Source organism: Dromaius novaehollandiae, chromosome 5, assembly GCF_036370855.1.
Source record: "Dromaius novaehollandiae isolate bDroNov1 chromosome 5, bDroNov1.hap1, whole genome shotgun sequence".
NCBI classification, from domain to species: domain Eukaryota; kingdom Metazoa; phylum Chordata; class Aves; order Casuariiformes; family Dromaiidae; genus Dromaius; species Dromaius novaehollandiae.
The window spans coordinates 34,131,193-34,151,128 of NC_088102.1; the positions used below are offsets into that span (position 1 = coordinate 34,131,193).

At 38.9% G+C, this 19,936-nt stretch overlaps 1 long non-coding RNA gene across 3 annotated transcripts; it reads right to left on the minus strand.

Annotated features, from left to right (window-relative positions):
* Positions 1–10,020: 10,020 nt before the first annotated feature.
* Positions 10,021–14,970, minus strand: LOC112979598 (uncharacterized). 3 transcript variants are annotated; one of them, XR_003258219.2, is made up of 4 exons: positions 14,789–14,970; positions 13,493–13,631; positions 12,704–12,744; positions 10,021–10,918 (listed from the first exon to the last, which is right to left on the minus strand). It is a non-coding gene; the product is annotated as an uncharacterized LOC112979598 (long non-coding RNA). The 3 variants fall into 3 exon arrangements; XR_003258220.2 differs by lacking the exon at positions 14,789–14,970 and adding an exon at positions 13,895–14,715; XR_003258218.2 differs by lacking the exon at positions 14,789–14,970 and having other exon boundaries at positions 13,493–14,697.
* Between the last annotated feature and the right edge of the window lie 4,966 nt (positions 14,971–19,936).

The following is a 19,936-nucleotide window of genomic DNA, read 5'->3' on the forward strand; positions in this document are numbered from 1 at the left end:
TTGAATGAGTTCAGAAACCTAATTTAAGGAACTTTTTTGATTATATCATATAGGGCCTGAGTTCTGAATGATATTTGTTGAGCTGTAATCCTCAAATAGAGAAACTGATTGTATACGTTGCAGTCATCCTGTAAGAAATAATGATTTTGCAGAACAAATTTTTCAGTTAAATACACAACTGTTTCACTTAGGCTTTTCATAAAATGATCGATGATATAGTTATTTTGATACATTAATTTTCTGTGCAACTACTGTCAGTTATTACATGAAATATGCAAGAGTTTCAGGCATTTCATTAAATGGCAGTGCTTATGTTGTAGTCATGTTGTGAAATCTGGTGGTGAGGGCATTCAGTTACAATGTATCAGTGATCTTATTAACAACATTTGAGCATAGCATTAACAAATAAAGCACATCAACTGTAACAGTAATTTCATTATCAGGAATTAAATGTTAATTTAAGCCTTAACTAGTTCCCAAGATTCTTTACTAAAAATGCAATATTAACTCAGTCCCTGCTCATGAACCTGAGGAACTGACATACACTTTCTAGACACTGAATGCACAATATTTCTCACTCTAAAGGAATGTGTTAAACAAGCAGTTAAAACCAGACCTTAATATGGAAAAATAATATATATTATTAACAAGGAAATGAAACTACACACTGACAATAACATTAATTTAATTTCCCTACTTCCACTGACAGTGGTAAAAGACATATCCAGAAAAGGACAGGGGCATGCTCTGCTTCCTTCCTTGTTTGATGTCTAGGATCTGAAAATGGGCAATTCAAACAAATTGCGTCCCCTATGATGAATGATCAATTCCTAGCATTCTCATGTCACCCCGCTCTACACTATTTTTCTGCTGTAGAGAGGCCATACCAAAAGTCATGCTACTGATTTTGTTAGCTGCTCCACTCATTACTTGTTGCTTTTGGTCATCAAGTTGCTACTCTGTTCTTCTAGCCAATATAATACTTGCTGCTGCTCTGCTCACCGTTATTCACAGAGGCATGCACATGATCCAGGAAACGTGCCGGACATCATTATAGACAAAGATAAGAACCATCAATTAACTCTTGTTGTGATAAGTTGAATATTCCATGGAAAATGTGGGAATTGGTGTGACTTTGTCTACATCAACTTCATGTTGATCAGGATATGAATAGGGATAAGGTAATATTGCATAAGGCTGTTTTTTTATGAGTAAAAGGATTTTTTTTAATACAGTTGTAGATGATCACAGAACTGGTAAAGCAAACATGCGAATGCTACAAGGCAAAACTGAAGTATACCAGTTTTATGTCAAAATGTATTAACCAAGTAAAGGGGTGTATATCACTGTATGGATTTAGAGAAAAATATTTTCACATGTCTCTGAGTTGGTGTTCCAAATAACTAGAATTAAGACATGTAATCTAATTTCTGTTATTTTGCAAGATGGTTTGTTCATAAAACTAGGTAGCTAGAGGGAGGGAAAAAAAAAAAACCCTTAAAGCCTAATTTGTAACTTAAATTGAAAATGTATATTTTCAAAACCATACAGGCTCAGATACTGAGGCCTATATTTTCACCAAACATCTTCCAAATTTTTACCAGTTAGCATATATGCCAATCTGGTTCTGACTGTACTCAGCATCAAAACCTATACCTATCTCTGTCAAGCATAATCTAGTAGGCAGGCTTGGCACACATCATGGACAGGTGGTAATTCCCAACAGTGTTGAGAACATTCACGTGGGATTTTGAGATCAAATTGTTCCCTTTAGATTGTATAGAGTCCCTCCTAATCAGTCCCAATAAAGCTTTTCTGGAGAATGGGCAGGGAAAATCCAAGGGCAAGGAAAAGAATATAAAGTTTGTCAATGTAGCCTGCAGGTTCAAACGCTTAACTGGCAGATGGAGAGCCCTGCTTTACGTAGTCATTGGGTTATAAAAGGGAAAGCAGATACCAAGGACACCTTCAGTCAAGCATAGCTACTAGATTGTAGGGCCTTGTTTCATCTCTTTTCTCTCCCTCTTTGTTTTTTCATACTCAGAGGGCCAGATGCAACAGAAAGAGGGAGAAATTTATCTGTCATGCTTCAATGATATTATGGTGCTTAGGATGCCATCCTAAGAGCTGTAGAGAGCATTGACCTCTAACCCATTAAAAAGGATAAAAAAGCAGCCTCCTTTCTGCCTCCACATCCTTTTCTATGCCCAGGTACACTTAAAAAAGAACCCAACAAGACTCAAACAATAAGTCCTGTTCAGATTCTCAGAAAGAACAGATACAGAAAGTTTCTTAAAAAATTCCAGGTCCTGGCTCCCAAGTGAACACGGTATCTATCTGCTAGATGTCCCAATTCAAGCACACTAACTCCAAAAAGGAGCAGGGTTTCAGATAAACCCCAGGATCTGGTGTTTCCAGCATGTTAGTTCTAAAGGGCTTGTCATTACTTTAGCTTTTTCTGGCATGTTCCACTGCCTAAATTATCTCATGTATTTTAGGCAGAACCCACATACCTATGTCAATTCTCTAGATGCCTTTCTGCATGATAGACGACTAAGAATTAGGTACTGTAGCACTTCTTAAATCTAGCATTCTGCATGTATTTTGTGAAAGTAGCAATTAGAATCTATGGTGCTATCAAAATGTAGATCACTTTAAAGGTAAAAGACTTCAATATAGAATCTATTTTGGAACATAAATTATGTCAAAGCCTTTGGAAACTGAACAGAAATACTATACCTTTTGTAAGCGTCATCTGCAATTTTTCCTTTTTCTATCATTGATGATCAGGCTGGTTCCAGCTGAAAGTCCTATGACAAATCCAGTAAAAATTATCCAGATGACTGTTGTAAGAATTAAACTGCTATACCTAGAATATTGCAGAGAGTTCTAAGTGCCCAAGTGTAAGAGAAATGGGAATTAACAACAGAAAGTTCTGAAGGATTAATATATGCTTGAGAGAAGGTCCCAAGAAGAAAGCTTAAGGGGTTGATACAGATCCATAATAAACTGTCATTGTCTTTAATGGGCTTGGGAGTAAGCCCAGAGAGAGCTGTCAATGGATATTGCTTTCTTTTCAGAAGATTAAGGAGGACACAACTATTTCTAGTTAAATAAAAGGCCTAAATACACAAGGGTAAAGAAATATCTATTTGCTAAAACTATAATTAGTGGATTTACTCTGGCCTTTAATTATGAATCACTGTGTACCCTATAAATTTATTAATTTAGGTTGTAAACTTCAAAGGATACTATGGGAGTCCAAATCCCAGCAGGGACCTGGCAGTTAATTCCCTAGGGCTATTCATATTAGATTAAGTAATTGAAAGATTATTTTGTTGATAAGATGCTAATAATTCTGTAGCACCAGGAAACAGGTGAAATTCAATACAAGCATAAAATAAATTCAACATGAACGAAATAACAGGATGAATCCTGACAAATTCATGTCTAAGAGTATTCTGAAAATTAGATCATCTGGGCAGGAAGCAGCTAACTAAGTAAGCCTTAAGAGCTTGAGACATTAAGAGCAAAAGCTAGAATATACACTGCAATTAATAGTCTTTTGCTGGCTAATGACCTGCTTCTATCCTAAAGTTAGTAGCTTTCTATCTACACACATAGTCCTTCCACTTTGGAAGGTATCCACTTAAGGTATCGCCAAGTTGTGCATATTTATTAGTGGATTTTGAATTCCTGTAAGGTTTTATACATAAGGCAACAAGGTATAGATTAACTGTCTTAACGATCAACAGGAAACTGTTGACCAACCTACAAAAGAAAAATGAATTTTGGGAGTCCCATTCCGGTGCTTTAAGCATCAGTCCAATGGTCCTCCCATTTTCCACTTATCACCCCATTCCTACTGGCATTTTTGGGCATGTAATTCTGCCCAGGACTATAACAATCGGACTGGAAATCATTACATTACACTGCCCTACATTCACAAGCAAATGAGACTCCAACATGAAATAGTTGTCACAATGAAGGAATGGCCCTGCGCAAACAATGTAGGACCAGACTCTCCAAGCTGATCTGCTTGAAAGCCGTGCAGAGTTAGGCTGCTTTCAGCAAAGTTACACCCGGGTGAAGCTGTAGGGGTGTGAGGTTCTGAGTTCAGTTATTAGCAAGGAAATGAAATATTGAAGGGCTTACCTTTAAGAAAAAAAAGCTCTGCAGTGTTTAAACGAAAAAAGGTAGTCTTGGAATTCAACTGAACACAGAAATGCAAGTGGGTTGGAAATCACAACACACAAAAATTCTTGTTTTGCCTCTTGCACCTGGAAGTGTTATGAACATACAGTTGGGTATCAAAATGTCACTGCTGCCAAAGCAACTAATATGATGTCACAAGCAGATTACTGACTTAACCTGGAAAAAAGTTATATGAAGTAGATGAACTCTACAAGGAAAACTGAAGGAAGAAAAGATCACTTTATATAGCACCACAGAAATTTGAATTAGGGAAAAAAATGTAATAAAAGTTAAATGTTAGTTAAATTTGTCTGTGAATAAAGTTTCAATAAAGCTCAACATGAGGCGGTTGCTTCTGTAAGTATTCATGACTGAAAATGGTCTTTCACTTGTAAAGCATGTTCATTTAAATGATCATATATAGAATATTTATACATCAGACTCCATCAATTCTTATCTATTTATCATGTGTCCTTACTCTTGCAGGAAACGAAAGACAATAAATTTAAAAGTATTATAAAAATACAGCTTGTATAGTAGCATTCATTGTGGGAGACCCCACAGGCTTTTTCTTCCTCTGTCATTCAAGGACAAAACAAAATGGATAAAGTAATGGGAGCAGCACTGCTAATCATACAAAAGTGCCTGATTCATTCCGTATTAATCCCTCCTATGATCAAATGGAAATAATTTCTTGCTGTAGAATTACATGCTGACTATGCAGACCCAAGCAGTTTCTAATATGAGCACAGCATGCTGTGCTGTTGTAAGAAGAAATTCAGTTACAACATCTATCAATAATGAAAGACGCGTGGACTGGTTTAGAGCATAACAGCAATTCTGTCAGACTGAGCAGAAGAACCTTATATGCCCTTGGGTAAAAGGGTGGCCAGTTTGTAAACATATTTTGATGTTTACTTTTAAAAAGCTGGGCAAAGAATACTCAAGAAAGGGAAGAAAATGGAGTGAAGGAATATGAATATGAAGAATTACTGTTTCAGCTAACTCTATTGCTGTACTAGCTATTCTGGAGCTGTTAAAAATCTGCTTCTTTTATAGATACACTTTGAAAAAAGAACAGTAAACCCAGAATGCTTGCAAAACTCAGGTGCTCCTTGGAAGAAGTGTTTGGGGGTACTGATGCTTGTTTTGTGAATGTCTAGAATACTTACTCCTGAAGTCTCAATCCTATAAAGAAGTAATAAACACAAGGATGGAGTCCAAAATCTGATCAAGGATGGATGAACAAGTTAACTTAACAACATCAGGTTTGCCAAACTGGGATCCAAACACAACAGCCCTTTAGGACATACATAGCACAAAGAATTCCACGAGAGTTATGTTAGGCATAAATGGAGTTTTATAATTATAAAAGGAAATTCTACAAAATAAAGGAGACAAAGGGGAAGGAAAAAAAATAGCAAAGGAAAATAAAATCAATAAATATAATGCTCAATCAAAAAAAAGTCAGAGGCCAAAAATCTCACCAGTAAAATTAAGAAGATGCAAATGAACCAAAATCAATAAAAATATAAAAAAACATGCAAGAAAAAGATAAGGAGAATAAAGAAATAAAATTAGATTAGGATTGAAGAAAGGAAACAGAGAAGAATGGAAGCCAAGCTGGCAAACATTCACAAATCTCTTGCTTGCTGGAGTCGTCACACTACACTCCAAAATGTTTTAGGCAATCACCTACTAATTTCTACCTTGAGAGAGATGGGGCAGGAAAAGCACCGTAAAGAGATGCTCATACAGATCCCTCAGCATCCTAAGTCTCAGCTTGTCTGCCACAAATCCTTCTGGGATCCAGTGTCATGGACACACGGTCCTGACACAGCTAGTTCTCTGTGGTACCAGCAAGACATGTAACAGAAACAGAATGAAGAGCAGAACAACTAATGCTCCAGGACTCCCAGGAAGGAGCTGCTAGGTTTAAGCAGTAATTTAAAAATGTTTGTACATTTCAGGCTCCATTTTACCAGTTATCACAATTGCTGTTGGAAGTCACACAGTAACATTTATTCTATTATGACTGAGAAGGCAATCTAATTATAACATTGTTTTCAAAAAGCTTATTTATATACAGACAAAAAGTTACCACAGACAGATATTTCACAAGCAGCTTTCAACAAAAATGTGATTTTTTACAGAAGTTTGTTTCAGTTCTGTTTGATCATTATGGAGTTAGTTATACAAGAGGGGGGAAAAAGAAAATATCCAAGCAATTCCGTTTGTGCTGAATAGGTCAAACAAAAAGTATTTTTTTTTGTGAGCTGTGAGCATTCACCAGTATGCAGCAACCGATACAAGAACAGTTATGGCCAGGAGTACACAAGACTGAATCTCTCACTGTAGCATATAAGATTGGGTGCCTACTCAAAAAGAGGGAAATGACAGGCATTCTGGGGCTCTTTCTCTTTCTGGTCCTGTTTTTTCAGTACTTTATCAAGTAACTGTTATGTAAACAGGCCTGGAGCTGGTTCTCTAACCTGCAGGCTAGAGAAGACAGATTAACTCATTTCCTCAGGGATTTGCCATACAATTCTTTACTACAGAGTTTCACGAAGGCTTTGTGAAATTGAATGAGATAGTAATAGCCATATTTGAGAAGCTCTGAGTCGAATCAATCTGAGGATATTAAAATCCAAAATATCAGTTAACTCCAGGAGCCAGAATTGAAATATTTCACTGTTCTTAGTATTATGTACCACTTTGTATGTTCAAAGCACAGATCCACGGATATCACTTGCAGCCATTAGTGCTCAGCATTTATGCAAGTGTCTCAGGGAACAAAGCACACACACACATTAGGTGGCCCCACAAAACTTCAGCATTACCTGCGGCAAAGATACCTGATTTTGGTTCTTTAGAGGAAATATCAGCTGCCTTACCCATGAAAAAGCTACTGTACTTTCTGCTGACTTCTGCTTTATCTACCAGCCATCAGGGCCCTCAGGGCACTAATAGGTCTTATTGGCCCTGAACAGCTTCACCTGCCCCTCTATCCTCCCCACCCCTGCCCATAGCCCAGGACCCCATTTCAGCTCAGCTCTGGGCTGGCTGCCCTGGTGCTGCTGCAGCTGTGCTAGCCTCCAGCTCTGCCACAGCTATGCCCCTGCCTGACCACAGGCCCTGCTGACCTGGGCTCACAGACTGACTGCCTGGCTTGACCTTGGATCTATCTGTTTCACCATTATCGCCTGGTGATCACTGGGCTGTGTCTGACTCTGGCTACCCTCACCAGACCTGGTCCCGACCTGCAGATTGACCTCCTGTCTTGACCTCAGACCTGCCTCATCACCGCAAACTTGCATGACAATCTGGACTCTTGGTTGAACCTGGCTACCACCATTGGGCCTGTGCTGTTCACCTTGGTCAGATGCTGTAGGACTAGGTCCTGGCTGGTGAGGCCCCTGCTCTGCCAGCTCTGTTAGTGTGATCAGCTCCCCATCCCTTAGGGTGCAGCCAGCCCTGACACCAGCCAGCTTCTAAAATAAATGAAGAAATTGTGTAAACAGGAGTGTTTTTCTCAACATATCTCAAGCCATGCCCAGAGCATGTCTCTGTAGTACCCCGAATGAGGCCAAGACCCCTGCTGAAGAAAACACCTGCAGTCATTTAATTTTTATTTCATCAGTAGCTGTAAGAGCTGATTCCTGACTATGGGTGTTTGACTTTACAAGCATAATACTCTTTCACTGAACTGAATTTGCACAAAGGTTTCAAGGCTTTTAAAAAAGAAAGCTAAAAATCAGAAGTGACATCATATGGCATCATAATGCCACTCTCTTTCCCCAGCAATGCCAGAATCTTTACATTCACCACTGCCTGTGTCGCAGGAGTCACAGGTTGCTAAACACACATAGGAGATGAGTATTCCCTCTTGGGTGTATGTTCTTTTTCTCCATCTCTTCCAACCATTTCTCTCCCCCACCCCACCACCCCAATCCGATCCATCCCACACCCCTCATTCTTATCTACCCACCATCAAATCCAGCTCCTCCACATAGTCTTGTCTATGCTTCTCTAGTCTCCTAGTTTCAATCCTCTTCCAGAAATCCATAGCTCTGCTGAAAATAGCAGCTGACTGTGCTTGGCCCATCTCTGAACCCAAACAATTTGGTTTCCACTCCCAGTTTCAGTCAATTTCCAGTCTACAATTAAGTGAGGAACTTTCTTCGTTCACTTTGTAAAGAACTGCAAGCAAAGGGAAAAGGATCTCCCTGTACTGACCCCATCTCAGCCCACAGTTGTGGGGAAAAATCAGTTAGTTCCCCTGTGCATGAATTGTCAAATGCTGCACGCTCACCTGTTCTGTGGGAATGGTATGGGCATAGTCACATGTAACAGAGGTGCACAGCCGAATATAGGCAGATAAGGCAGATTCTTCAGAGATTCCAGCTGCTCCACACATATTCATGGCTTTTTAAGAGCTTTAAAGCAGTCAAATTTCAGCAGATTTTCACAAAAATTGCAAAAAAAAAATCCATCATACCTATGCTTCCCTCTGCCAAATTTCAAGCGTGTAAATAATGGGGTGATTAGTCTCTCTTGACAAAATGGCTGTACTTTCTTATTTTTACTGAACATATGCATTCTTTTCACTTCAAAAATGAAAGCAAAATACAACTTCAGAAATGAAACTTCGCTTCCAAAAATGGCTGAGTAATTTTGGCTGAAACTTTTTCAAAATATCCAACCTGAGGTAGACACTTTACGTGAAAAATCTCTGACCAACTGGTTACAGTTTTAGCAAGATAAAGGAGGTCTCTTAGGCTATCAAGTCGAATCCCTAGCTACCACAGAGATCCATGTCATATTATTTACCCTTTTCGTGAACTAATAAAAGCCTTAGTCAAAAATAGTTAGGCACTTGACCCTGCTGTGTCAACTCTGTTCCAGTCTCTCACTGCTGAATTGGGGGAAACTTTCTTCTATTTTCCAGACTAAATATATTCTTTCAGTGACAAACTGGACAAAGTGATGAAGAACTGAAAGTGATTAATGAAGAAAAAGCAGTTCTTGCAATGGATCTCTCAGATAACATTTAATTTTAATGTTAACACAAATATTAAGGCATCACTATTCTACAAATAAATAACAATAATAAATATTGTTTATTCACTTTATTATTTATAAATAAGCAATAACTAAAAAGATGTGCCTATCCAAAATCAAGGATTGAACCCACAGGGGCCTGCAGCAGGTGCCTTGGAGGAGCTGTCCTCTGACCCAAACTTCTATGGTAACATGCACAACTCCCTGTAGACTTCTCTGTCTTCAGTGAGTTTGTGTGTAACTTAGGGCATACTCGAGAAAGCCACTATAGACCTCTTTGAAGGTTTTCCGATTTTCAAGGGGACAACTTCTTTCTTTTCTTGGTAAATCAACATGGCATTGGAGCATTGGTCCATCTAACCATAATATCCTCTGGATCACTTAAGCCCCTTTAAACCAGGCTTGATCATTTCTACACCATTTCTGGAAACACAGAAAAATGTATAGTTACTTTCACCTTGTTAGCTCGTCACTATAAGCTAAGCAATGCCTTTTGAAGCAAGAAAAATAAACTTCTAGAAACCCAGTCTCATTTTTCATATAATTGTTCACTGTAACGAAAATGTGAGATGACACAGCCAGAAAACATCAGGCCATAAAAGCAAAATAAAAATATTTTTTCTAGAGACCCACCAGAAACCTGAAAGGTTTGGGTTTCTTAGAAACCCAAAGTATTACAAATAAATGGTTGGACAATGCTTAGTGTTCAGTGTATCATAAAATATAATATACATCAAACAAAGGACAAAGTGGAAGAAATTTAAATGAGGGTGTTCACAGAAGTGGTTTATTTATTTAATATAGTTGAAAGTAGTGTAGTGAACCTACACAAGCAAAGTTGCTCCACTAAAAAACTGCCTTCACAGAAAATATACACAAAATAAGATGGTAATGCAAAAGAACTCTAATGTCTATTAAAAAGGAAATAAACTAAACAGGCACTGAAATGTAAACATGAAAAAATACATACTGTAAGGCCATCAGATCAGAATTTCTCTCATTACTGAGTGCAGATTTAAAAAATTATTCACAAAAAAAGATTCACAAAAATAATATTCCAATTCAGAATCTACTCTTCTCAAGTGACTTGATCAGACTGATTAGGTGCATTCTACCTCTGAGGCAGTATTTTCAACTGTTTAATTAGGTTTTGACACCGAGCTCAAATCCTGAGAAATATGTACTTAGTTAACTTCTCCAAATATTTGGTATCATTTCTTATTTTCAAAACAATAGCTGAAACTTTTATTGTATATTTTAGAAGAGAAACAGCTGGATTATTAAGTTTTCTTATAGACACCCTCAAAAGAAATTTACACAGTTAAAAACTAAGAAGAGTTTGTTTAGAACTGAAAACATTTAAGATTAACAGAGTAAACTATGAAAACCGGTAGTATACGGCAGAATGCTTGTCAGACGCAGGGCTGTCTTCATGGCTTAACACAGGGGCTTGCCATTGCGCACATTCTGAGCGCACTGCCTCCCCAAAGACGCTCCCTTCAGCAACACTTCACTGAATTCATCTAGTCCTATTAAAGTAGCGAGAGGGGAAAGGAATCCGTAGAGGGCACACAAGGCTATGCTTATGGGCCAGCCAAGAAACAGCAGCACAATGAGCCAAAAGAATCCCCACACTACGCAGCTGCAGTCAGTCATCTCAAACCTAGTGACACAGAAAAGAAGAGTTGTCTGTAAGTGATATGTATAGAAATATATAGACTTGTTTTAAAAGTTGTATCTTGGGGGAAAAAAAAAGAAATTTTCAGCCAAGAAAAAGTTGCTTCCAGTATTTAAAGTAACAGTGTAATGTAACAAATACCAAGTCACATGCACCTCCTGGGATACTCACTTGTAAGGAAAGGGAAGTATCAGAATCCCTTTAATGAGAAGTCTCCTAGCCTAGAATGACTTGGACACAAATTCTTAACGTAGCTCTAGAGAGATAAGTTGCAATGTTCCTTTAATGCATGAGAAAATATGACTATAGATGAAGAACATAATGAATGTTTAGAATACAATGGAGTGCGTTAAGAAAATCCAGAGGTCCAGATTATGGCTAGCCCACAAAGTTATACAACTTCCCAGGTTGTCAACAGGCAACCTAAGGAGGACACCCTTGCTTATTCTCCAGCTTAGTGAGAAACAGGTTGCACGCAACTAGAACCAGCTTAATTGAATTTATGTATCTTCTGGTCCTTTTCATTATCACTTACTCCTTCTGCTGAGCTTCAGAGACAACCTGCTTTCTTTAACAGATCCATCAAGCTATGGCCAAGACGGTTAACAGTTATCTCCCCAATGACTGAGATCGGCTGTGAGTTGTCAGAGCATTTTATTTCTGCCTTGTTCATTCTTCGAGCAGTCTGGGAAAATGCAGATCTATATATATGAAAATGCTGCACAACCCAAAACACAACCTGGCATTTTTTGCTAGTATTGTGAGGTGTCCAGTGGCTATTTGGTTATGATCTCTTCTCTCCTGGAGAGAGTATACAGGCTTCCTCATAGTTGTTTTTCTCTTGAAAAAAAGCCTCCTTCCATTCTTATACACGCCAAACATATTAAGAGACAAAAGCTCAGAATGACTGCTTCAGAATGCCTGTAGTGACCCTGTAATGGGCCTAACAAAGACCCCAAACATTAAACACTAAAATTCTTTAACCACAGTCAGCTGCTTTCTACTTATTTTCAAAGTTCAGGGTCATTAGATGCATTGTCTGTTCATTTCAAATTTTAATTCATTGGAGATTTAAACTGGAGCTAAACTTAGCACTTCCTACAAGGCCAAGTCAGAGCTAATTACAGTGTTCCTAAAAGGGATTTCATTCTAAATATGGAATTCTCAAATGTCACGTCAGTTTTTCTAACTTTTCTCTGGAAATTAGTATCATTTCTTATTTGTGAGAATACACGTGGTTTACTGTGCTTATGATTACAAACTAAGAGATAGTCAGAGATATACATGAAGAATGAGACAGAGAGGATCATAGATATGCCTAAGTATAAAAGAGGTACCCATCCTTGCTTTAAATGAGCAAACATGTATTGAAATTCACAGCTTGTTTGCTCTGACAAAACCATCATAAACTTCCACAATGTCAAGAGCTAAATCTCAATCTTCTGTTTTCCAGTGTCATTCATGTATTAGTAACAAAATTATATTCTGAATATCCCTACACAATGACTATCTTTCATTCAATAAGCAGTCGGACTGAAGACAATGACTTACTGGAGTAAGGATGTACAATAATAAAAATCAATTAAAATTACACACATAAGGCATTAGGTGTCAAAACATCTTTAGGTTTTAAGAGCAGGCATCTGTTCTTTGTAATTGTCCCTAAATAATTCCAAAGGTACAAATGCAGTGTAATTTATGATATATGAATTACAAATAACATATTTTTAACTAAATACCTTTAACTAAATACCATTAACTAGAACTTACTGTTGCCACTCTTCTCAAAAACTGTTTGGCACAAGCTTCACCTAAATAAACCAAAAAAAAAGAAAAAATTAAAACATAAACTGACTGTACTTAAAACACTGGATCATTTCTCAGTGTTTCACTTGAAATACTTCATTATTTGGATTTCATTATAAAAATATAGACAACTCAGATACTAAGGACATTCTTATAAAATTTAAGTTTAGCTTACTATGTTTAAATTGGTTATCAAAAGATTAAGAGAATGCTATTAACCAACCATAAATATAAGGTGATAAAATTGTTAAACATCGAGTAGAAATAAAGGGATGTAAAAGAGCAGTAAAAAGTAGTGTTATCACTGTGGGTGCCAGAATATTATTGAGTTAAATAGGTTGCTTCAATTCAGATGCTACTAAAATACATGAACAACACAGCAACCGGCACTACTTCAAAATCATGTGATTAAATAACGTCATGAAAAATAACAGTGCCTCTGGAGCTATAGATAGCCTGAGCAGTTCCACTTCCTTACCAAAGTTCTGCTTGTGAAACTTTTGAAACTTGACCAGAAAGTATGTTTTCTTTAAGAATATAGCTAGTGGTTCAGGTACTAATTTCATACTAATATTCGTACTAATATTTCATGCTAATCCAGTAATCTTGCTTTTGCAAATGAAACTCTAAGAGGGAACGGATGGTAGAGATTTACAAAGCTGAATGTGCACTGCTTTTTGGTATCACACTGAAAAGTACACAGTTCGCTCAACTCTCAATAACTGCAGAAAAATAAATGGGTAACAGCCTTACCTTTGCAGTGTAACTCTGTGGCCTTTTAAATGACCAGATTTTCTCTTGCAGGCATTCACTGAAGCAGGAAAGCAAGAAGAAGCCTATTGCTTGACACGAGCCCTTGTCCCCTTTCTGCAGCTGGACGCCGCCACCAGCGCTGTATGGAAACACGGAGGGGCCCACAGCAGCTCGCGGCCTGCCCCGCGGCCTGCCGCCTCGGCGGGGAGGCAAGGCACCCGCGGCCCGCCGTGAAACAGCAAGCGCCCCGCGAGCACCGAGACACCCCTGGCGTTCACACACCCCAGCCTGGCACCTTGGGACGAAACTTTTTGCATCTATGTGTAAAAGCTACGACAGAAAGAAAAACGCTGCGCATGAGGGTATCTTTTCCCCAAAGGAAGGACCCCTGCTGCCCCTTACGTCTGCTGCAGGCATCGCACCGCGGGCTGCCCCTGAGGCGCTGCCCCGAGGCGGGCCGGCCCTCACGGCCGCTCCGCAGGCCCCATGGAGCCGCCTCCGGCCCGGCCGCTTCCTCAGGGCTGGGGGGGGTGATGGCAGGCTGCGGTCAGCCCAGCATCGCTCAGCCGCGGGGACAGCAGCAGCAGAGGGACCCGGGGCCTCCCGCCGCCGGGCCTGACTTGCCCGCAGAGAGGGGAGGCAGGCTGCACGAGAAGTCCTCTACACCCACCCATTTTCACCAAGAGGGAAACAAACTATTTTGCTTCCGTATTTTTTGCCTTTCCTCTCGTGAGGCCTCCCTGCTCCCGGCCAGGGCTTGGTTTGGCTTTACAAGCCCTGCCGGAGCCTGGCCCTTATGTTTCAAAGGGGCCCTGTGGGGTGGTGGCCCGCCGCCATTAAACCCAGTTAAACCCAGTCCTGGTAGGGGCAGGCAGGGAGGGGAGAAAACTAGGTTAGTAAAATAAATGAAGCTCTGAAACAACCGTCAAGAGCCAAAAGCAGTCAGTGGTTAAGCTGTTCTTTCCGAAGAGGCAGTGATGGAATTGTACCCCTTACAAAAAAATAATAAAGAAAAGACATGGAAAAGATAACATTAAGGAGAGATGAAGAAGCCTGAAAAAGATTAGGGAGAAATCAGGCAAATTAGAAAGCAGAGAAAAATGACTGAAATCCTTTGCACAAAAATGAGTGTAAATTCATATAAGCTAGAAAGAGGTTTGTCCCCTTCTTCTGGCCTGAGGGACCAGCCGGGAAGAGAGAAAATGATCGACCACCTGCATGGCAGGGTGGCAGCCCCAGCCACCCTCGCGTGTGCTGGCAGAGGTCACCCTGCGTTGGCGACAGCACTGGCCATACCTGTAGGGCCGCGATGACGTCAAGTTGAAGCCACCAGTGTCAGCCACGTCGGGTCGAAGCCACCAGTGTCAGCCAGTGCTTGCCCTTCACTCGGGGAAACGCCGGCTGCCCTGTTAAGGCAGTGGTATGTCTCTCAGGCCACAGAGCTGGAGATCTGGCTTCCGGCTTTAGCTACAGCTTTCGCAGCTGCTTTTTTGGCTTAGTCAGTATCTTATGATCTCAGCCACAAAAAGGAAGAGGCAGGAAAACTGAAGATAGACACTAATATGTGTGTGCACGATGTGTTTGGTCTGGGGAAAACTTCGAGGAGAGAAGCGGCATATCCCAGAGAGACTAAAAGTCTGTCTGCCCCATCCTTCCATGGCCAGTATAGAGACATAAGGATGGCTGAGGATGCTGAGGGTACAGCGGTCTGATAGAAAACTCTGGCAGTGCCCGGTGAAAAAGACAGCATTTCAGGACAGGCATACAATAGAAATAGCAAAGAACCAAATGGGCAGGAAAATGTGTGTCCCCAAATTCCTACGGGAAGACTTTTGTTTGTATCAGTTATACAGTCACTTCAGAAATTCCTCAGATCCTGTTTTTCTTCATTTTGTCTATTCTGTCCTTTTGTTAAACATCAATAACATTCTGTAGTTTCCAAAGAATTACAAAGTGTTTATTAATTTCTTTAAAAGGTAATTTTGCTAATTATATTTTATAGGCAGCTCTTTATAATCAGACTATATGTGTATACTTCAGAAAGTCCTGGTAAAATTCAGTTTGGCTACGCTAAATCACATCAGAGCGAAATGCCATAAGAAATTCTAGGTGACTTTCTAGTTACCTGGATAGCTCAAAGAAAGACTTAGCCACAAAATGATTTTGGTAGGTAGTCGTTCAATTTGAACAGCTTACTAATGCCAGGACTGAGAGAGACGCATTTATTTTAACATAACATCCTACACTGAAGGTAAATACAAGGCGATCTGAATTTTATGTCAGCATTCTTTTCACAATAACAGTGTACACAAGTAGGTGATTTTTTTTATTCATAAAATTTTTCAGTATTGAAGCTGCTAAATAGTACTAGAGTTGAAAATTTAAGTGTAAAATTATCATGAAATTTACAGTTATAATGCTGCTGGCAACCCTGACTTATCTGTAAACATCCAGTGAACTTAAGCAGAAAAATGAATTCAAAAAAAGAATTAAACTGCACAGGGGATAGCAAAATACTGGTATTAAATCTTCAAACTCATCTTTGTTGAGCAAACCCTTAATACTCAGTCGTAAAAGTTTGTTTTTTCTTTCATTAGAAAACAAACAGGCTAATCTTTACTCTAAATATGTACTCACTGAAAGAATATTGCAAATTAGTGCTCCATTTTTGATTGCCTTTCATAAACAAACTAGTTAAATAGCTAATTACAACTGTCTTCAAACATCTTTCAGTTGCCAATACATTCAAGCTGTCCAAAATCTGGCTTCAGGCCAGAGCAAGATAAAAATACAGTCTTTGTTCCTCTAGCGAATGACTTCCCTATTTTGAGAACCTTCCCTAGGTCTTACGAGGGTATCTGAAAAGTTTACAGTCTACATATTTTAATAGAAACATTGAAAATATATTGAAGTCTTTTCTCACATTAAGCAAAAGATTGTTATGGAAAACTGTTCCTGATCTCCAAGATCCCTGATCTGAAAGGGGTGCTACAGGGTTGTTCTTTGTCTCTTCATATCTGTGCAACCTAGAATGAGATCTGAAAAAAAGACTTCTGTGACTATAATGGGATATAGACATCAAAATCTAAAACTGCAGCCTGAAAATCTCCACTTAGCCTAATCACAGAGTTGTATGGTTCATGAAAGACTTCGATGTACATGGCCTAAATTCAGAGTCAGGCAGTGGCAAATTAGGTTACTGGCTACTAGGCAATTTAGGCAGATTACCCTAATACACACTTGAACTTACCAGCATGATTAGTCTGTTGCACATTATACCTTTCACAGGCATACTATATCCAGTCCAAAATGTAAACATGGCTTATATCTTTCCCCTCAGCTATGCATATACTGTGACCATATCCAGACTGCAAAATGATGCAGCAAAAAGTAGCAAAACTCAGCCAGCTAACAGTTAACAGGTAAGGAAGAAAGTTCAAGTCACCAGCAAACAGAGACAGCAGACCTCATGTCAGGAGGTGGAGTAGGGGGAAGATTCCCACTTACGCTTTTCTGTTTGACCCAGGAAAGAGGGCTTTTCTCTGCATGCCTGAATAGGAGGAGAGGCATGAACAGCAATCAGTTCCCTACCTTCTCAAAGGAGAAAGGTAACCTAAGGTGGAGACAGGTGTCCATTTGGGAAAATATTTGATCAAAGGAGGTGAGGGAAAGGCTAAGTATAGCCCATGGTCTACTGTCCTCAGTCCAGGACAAGTAGCTCCAATAGCAGTGACCCATTTGCTTCCAGGATTCTTGTCATGGTGCCCAGCTTTGGGTCCCTTCCGTACTCTTATAGACTCAGTGCTGTCTGCTAATTTTCTTGGAAGAGTGCTATTGTCCAGACCCTGAAATTAGCATTTGGGACATCCCAAACTCAGAAATGACTTAGAAGTGCTGGGCTGTTGGTTATCTAAACTGTCTTGTTTGAATTCTTTGAGATAACTTGGCAGGAGAGTGAGGAGAACGAGCTCAGTGGATGAATCAAACAGTGACTTCATTCTCAGTGAGATAAATTACACACATCAAAAGAGAAGTTCTGAGACACAGCAATCATCTTTATATCTGGTGATGACCAACCCCCCTGAATAGGAAAAGCTTTTTAAGTAGTTGTTTCCTTACCATATGCTCCATTGGGAGGTTTTAATTCTCTCGCCACAGATGCAAACTCCTGCACAGAAAAACAGTTATTCTGGGAAGGGGTAGGAGTCATTTGCCAAGATAAAGTCAAAGTCGGTGTCCTCAAGTTACTCTGTGATGGCTCTCCATAGAAAAAGCACTTGAGTGGAATGAAGTGCAGTTTGTGTAGTCTAAATAGCACCACACAAAAGACATCCAAGATCCATCGGACGTACGTGGTGAAAGAGTACTGCAAAACCTTTAGGAGGGAGAGAAAGTAGCCATCTTTCACACCTACATACAGACCAAGGTATGTACATTAACGTGCACACATATGCTTAGTGCTCCTGAGGTTTGGCTTTGGAAAGAAGAAAAATAGGCTGATCTTCAGTCAGCTGCACATCTATCCCAGTTTTTTAATCCAAAATCACTAGCGCAGTCTCCTTGTGTATTTTTAAAAACTTTTTTTATATGTATGTATGTATATACTTAGCTTAATGTTACACATCATTTGAACTTTATGCCCTCATAATGTGCCTATTGCTTTGACCTCTGATCTAATGCTCCCATCAGTTTCTATCTATTGCCTTCCAGGTCCCAGTTACCCACAGCCATGCAATCCCTTATACAAAAAAAAAAAAAAAAAAAAAAAAAAAAAAAAAAGCAATTTTGAAGAGAACTTTAAAAGTTACATTGGTATATATGTCAACTTTCCACTCTTAGGACTTAGGACTCTTAGGAGGACTGAGATAAAATTCCTGACCCAAACTCTCTGCTTGTATTCTCTCCTTTGCTGGTGGAACTAAGAAACATAGGAGAGGGATTACCTTCTCCACACCTCCTCTCACAGTGCACGAGCATCAGTAATAACTTATAATATATCTTTATTGAATTGTATTCATCTCTCAAAACCATAAGTCATGTTTTCGAAATAAAATAAAATAAACCCAAATCAGATAACTTAGAATTTGCAGGCCAAACTCCTGTTGGAGAAATGAGATGCCAAAACACCAAATAAAAAGGCACTACTTTTTTTTTTCTTTGAATTGAAAGGCTTTTCATGTATTCCTATAGGGAGAGAGCATGGGTATGTAATCATATAGTTCCATATATTGCAATAACACCTACAACATTTTATGGCTGATTTAAACTAGTAGTTTCCAGAATGAAGCTTTACCTTGTATTAAGTAAAATGTCAGGTTTCTTATTGACAAAATTAATATATATATTAATAATTATATGTATAATATATTAATAATATATGTATTATCAAGTATATCAAGTTTGCAATTATAATAAATTCTCTTATAAATAAACTTTCTGTATATAAATGTAGATGCACAAAATGTGCATGTATGTTTCCACTGATACTTATGTTTCAATACATGAAGTTTAAAACACTAAACCCACCATGTTTCCTAAAGCCTTCTTTCCAATTTATAATGATAATTGTTTCAGCTTGGAGTTATAGGAGGATACTGTGCCTAGGACTGAGAACTAAGATGAGTCAAGAACAGCAGCTGTCCTCAATGCCTCATCTCATTACACAGCTCACAGTGACAGAACGCCAGTGGGTGAACACTGCAGGAGTAGGGAGCAATCTAGGACAACTACCCCATCACTGAAGTATCTATGTGAGCAAGAGCAAGATTAGTTCATAGTGCATTAGAGATGAAATGAGTTAAGGAACAGAGCCTGTGAAAATCTGAGCTAACTTGGGAGCATTTCTTATCTCCAAGGGAAGCTAGCTGGGGCCTGAAACATGGTGAATCTGAACAAGGAAAGAAAAGGTCTGTTATTTCATTCTGTAACAGGATAGAAAAGCAGGCCACTGAAGACTCTTTTAATTTAGCTTGAACTTCATTAAGATTATAGTGTCTCATTCATTTATGTGCCCAGGTCAGTTTCCAAAATAGGAACTCAAATGGTATGGCAGGAAGGGTTCACTGTCCAAACATGTATTTGATCAGAGTTGGTCAGAGCTTCAAGTTTTCATTTTGTGTGAAATTCCAAACTTTAAAATTTCCTTTCAGCACTAATTGGAGCAATAATCAGAATTTTTAAACACACTGAATTGATGTTTTTGATTAATTGGGAATACACCATCTTTCAATTTTATTGCTTGTTTTGACTTCCTGATAATATGTAATTCGCATAAGGGAAAGTGCACTACCAAAGGCAAGGACTTGAACTTTTTTTTTTTTTTTTTTAGATCAGATGCAACAAAATGCAACATTTAGGTGAACTAACATTTTCCAGGAAAAAGTACTGCTTTGGAAAAAGTTTTGATAAATTCTACAATCCCATTCTTCCTTAAAAAGTTTCCTA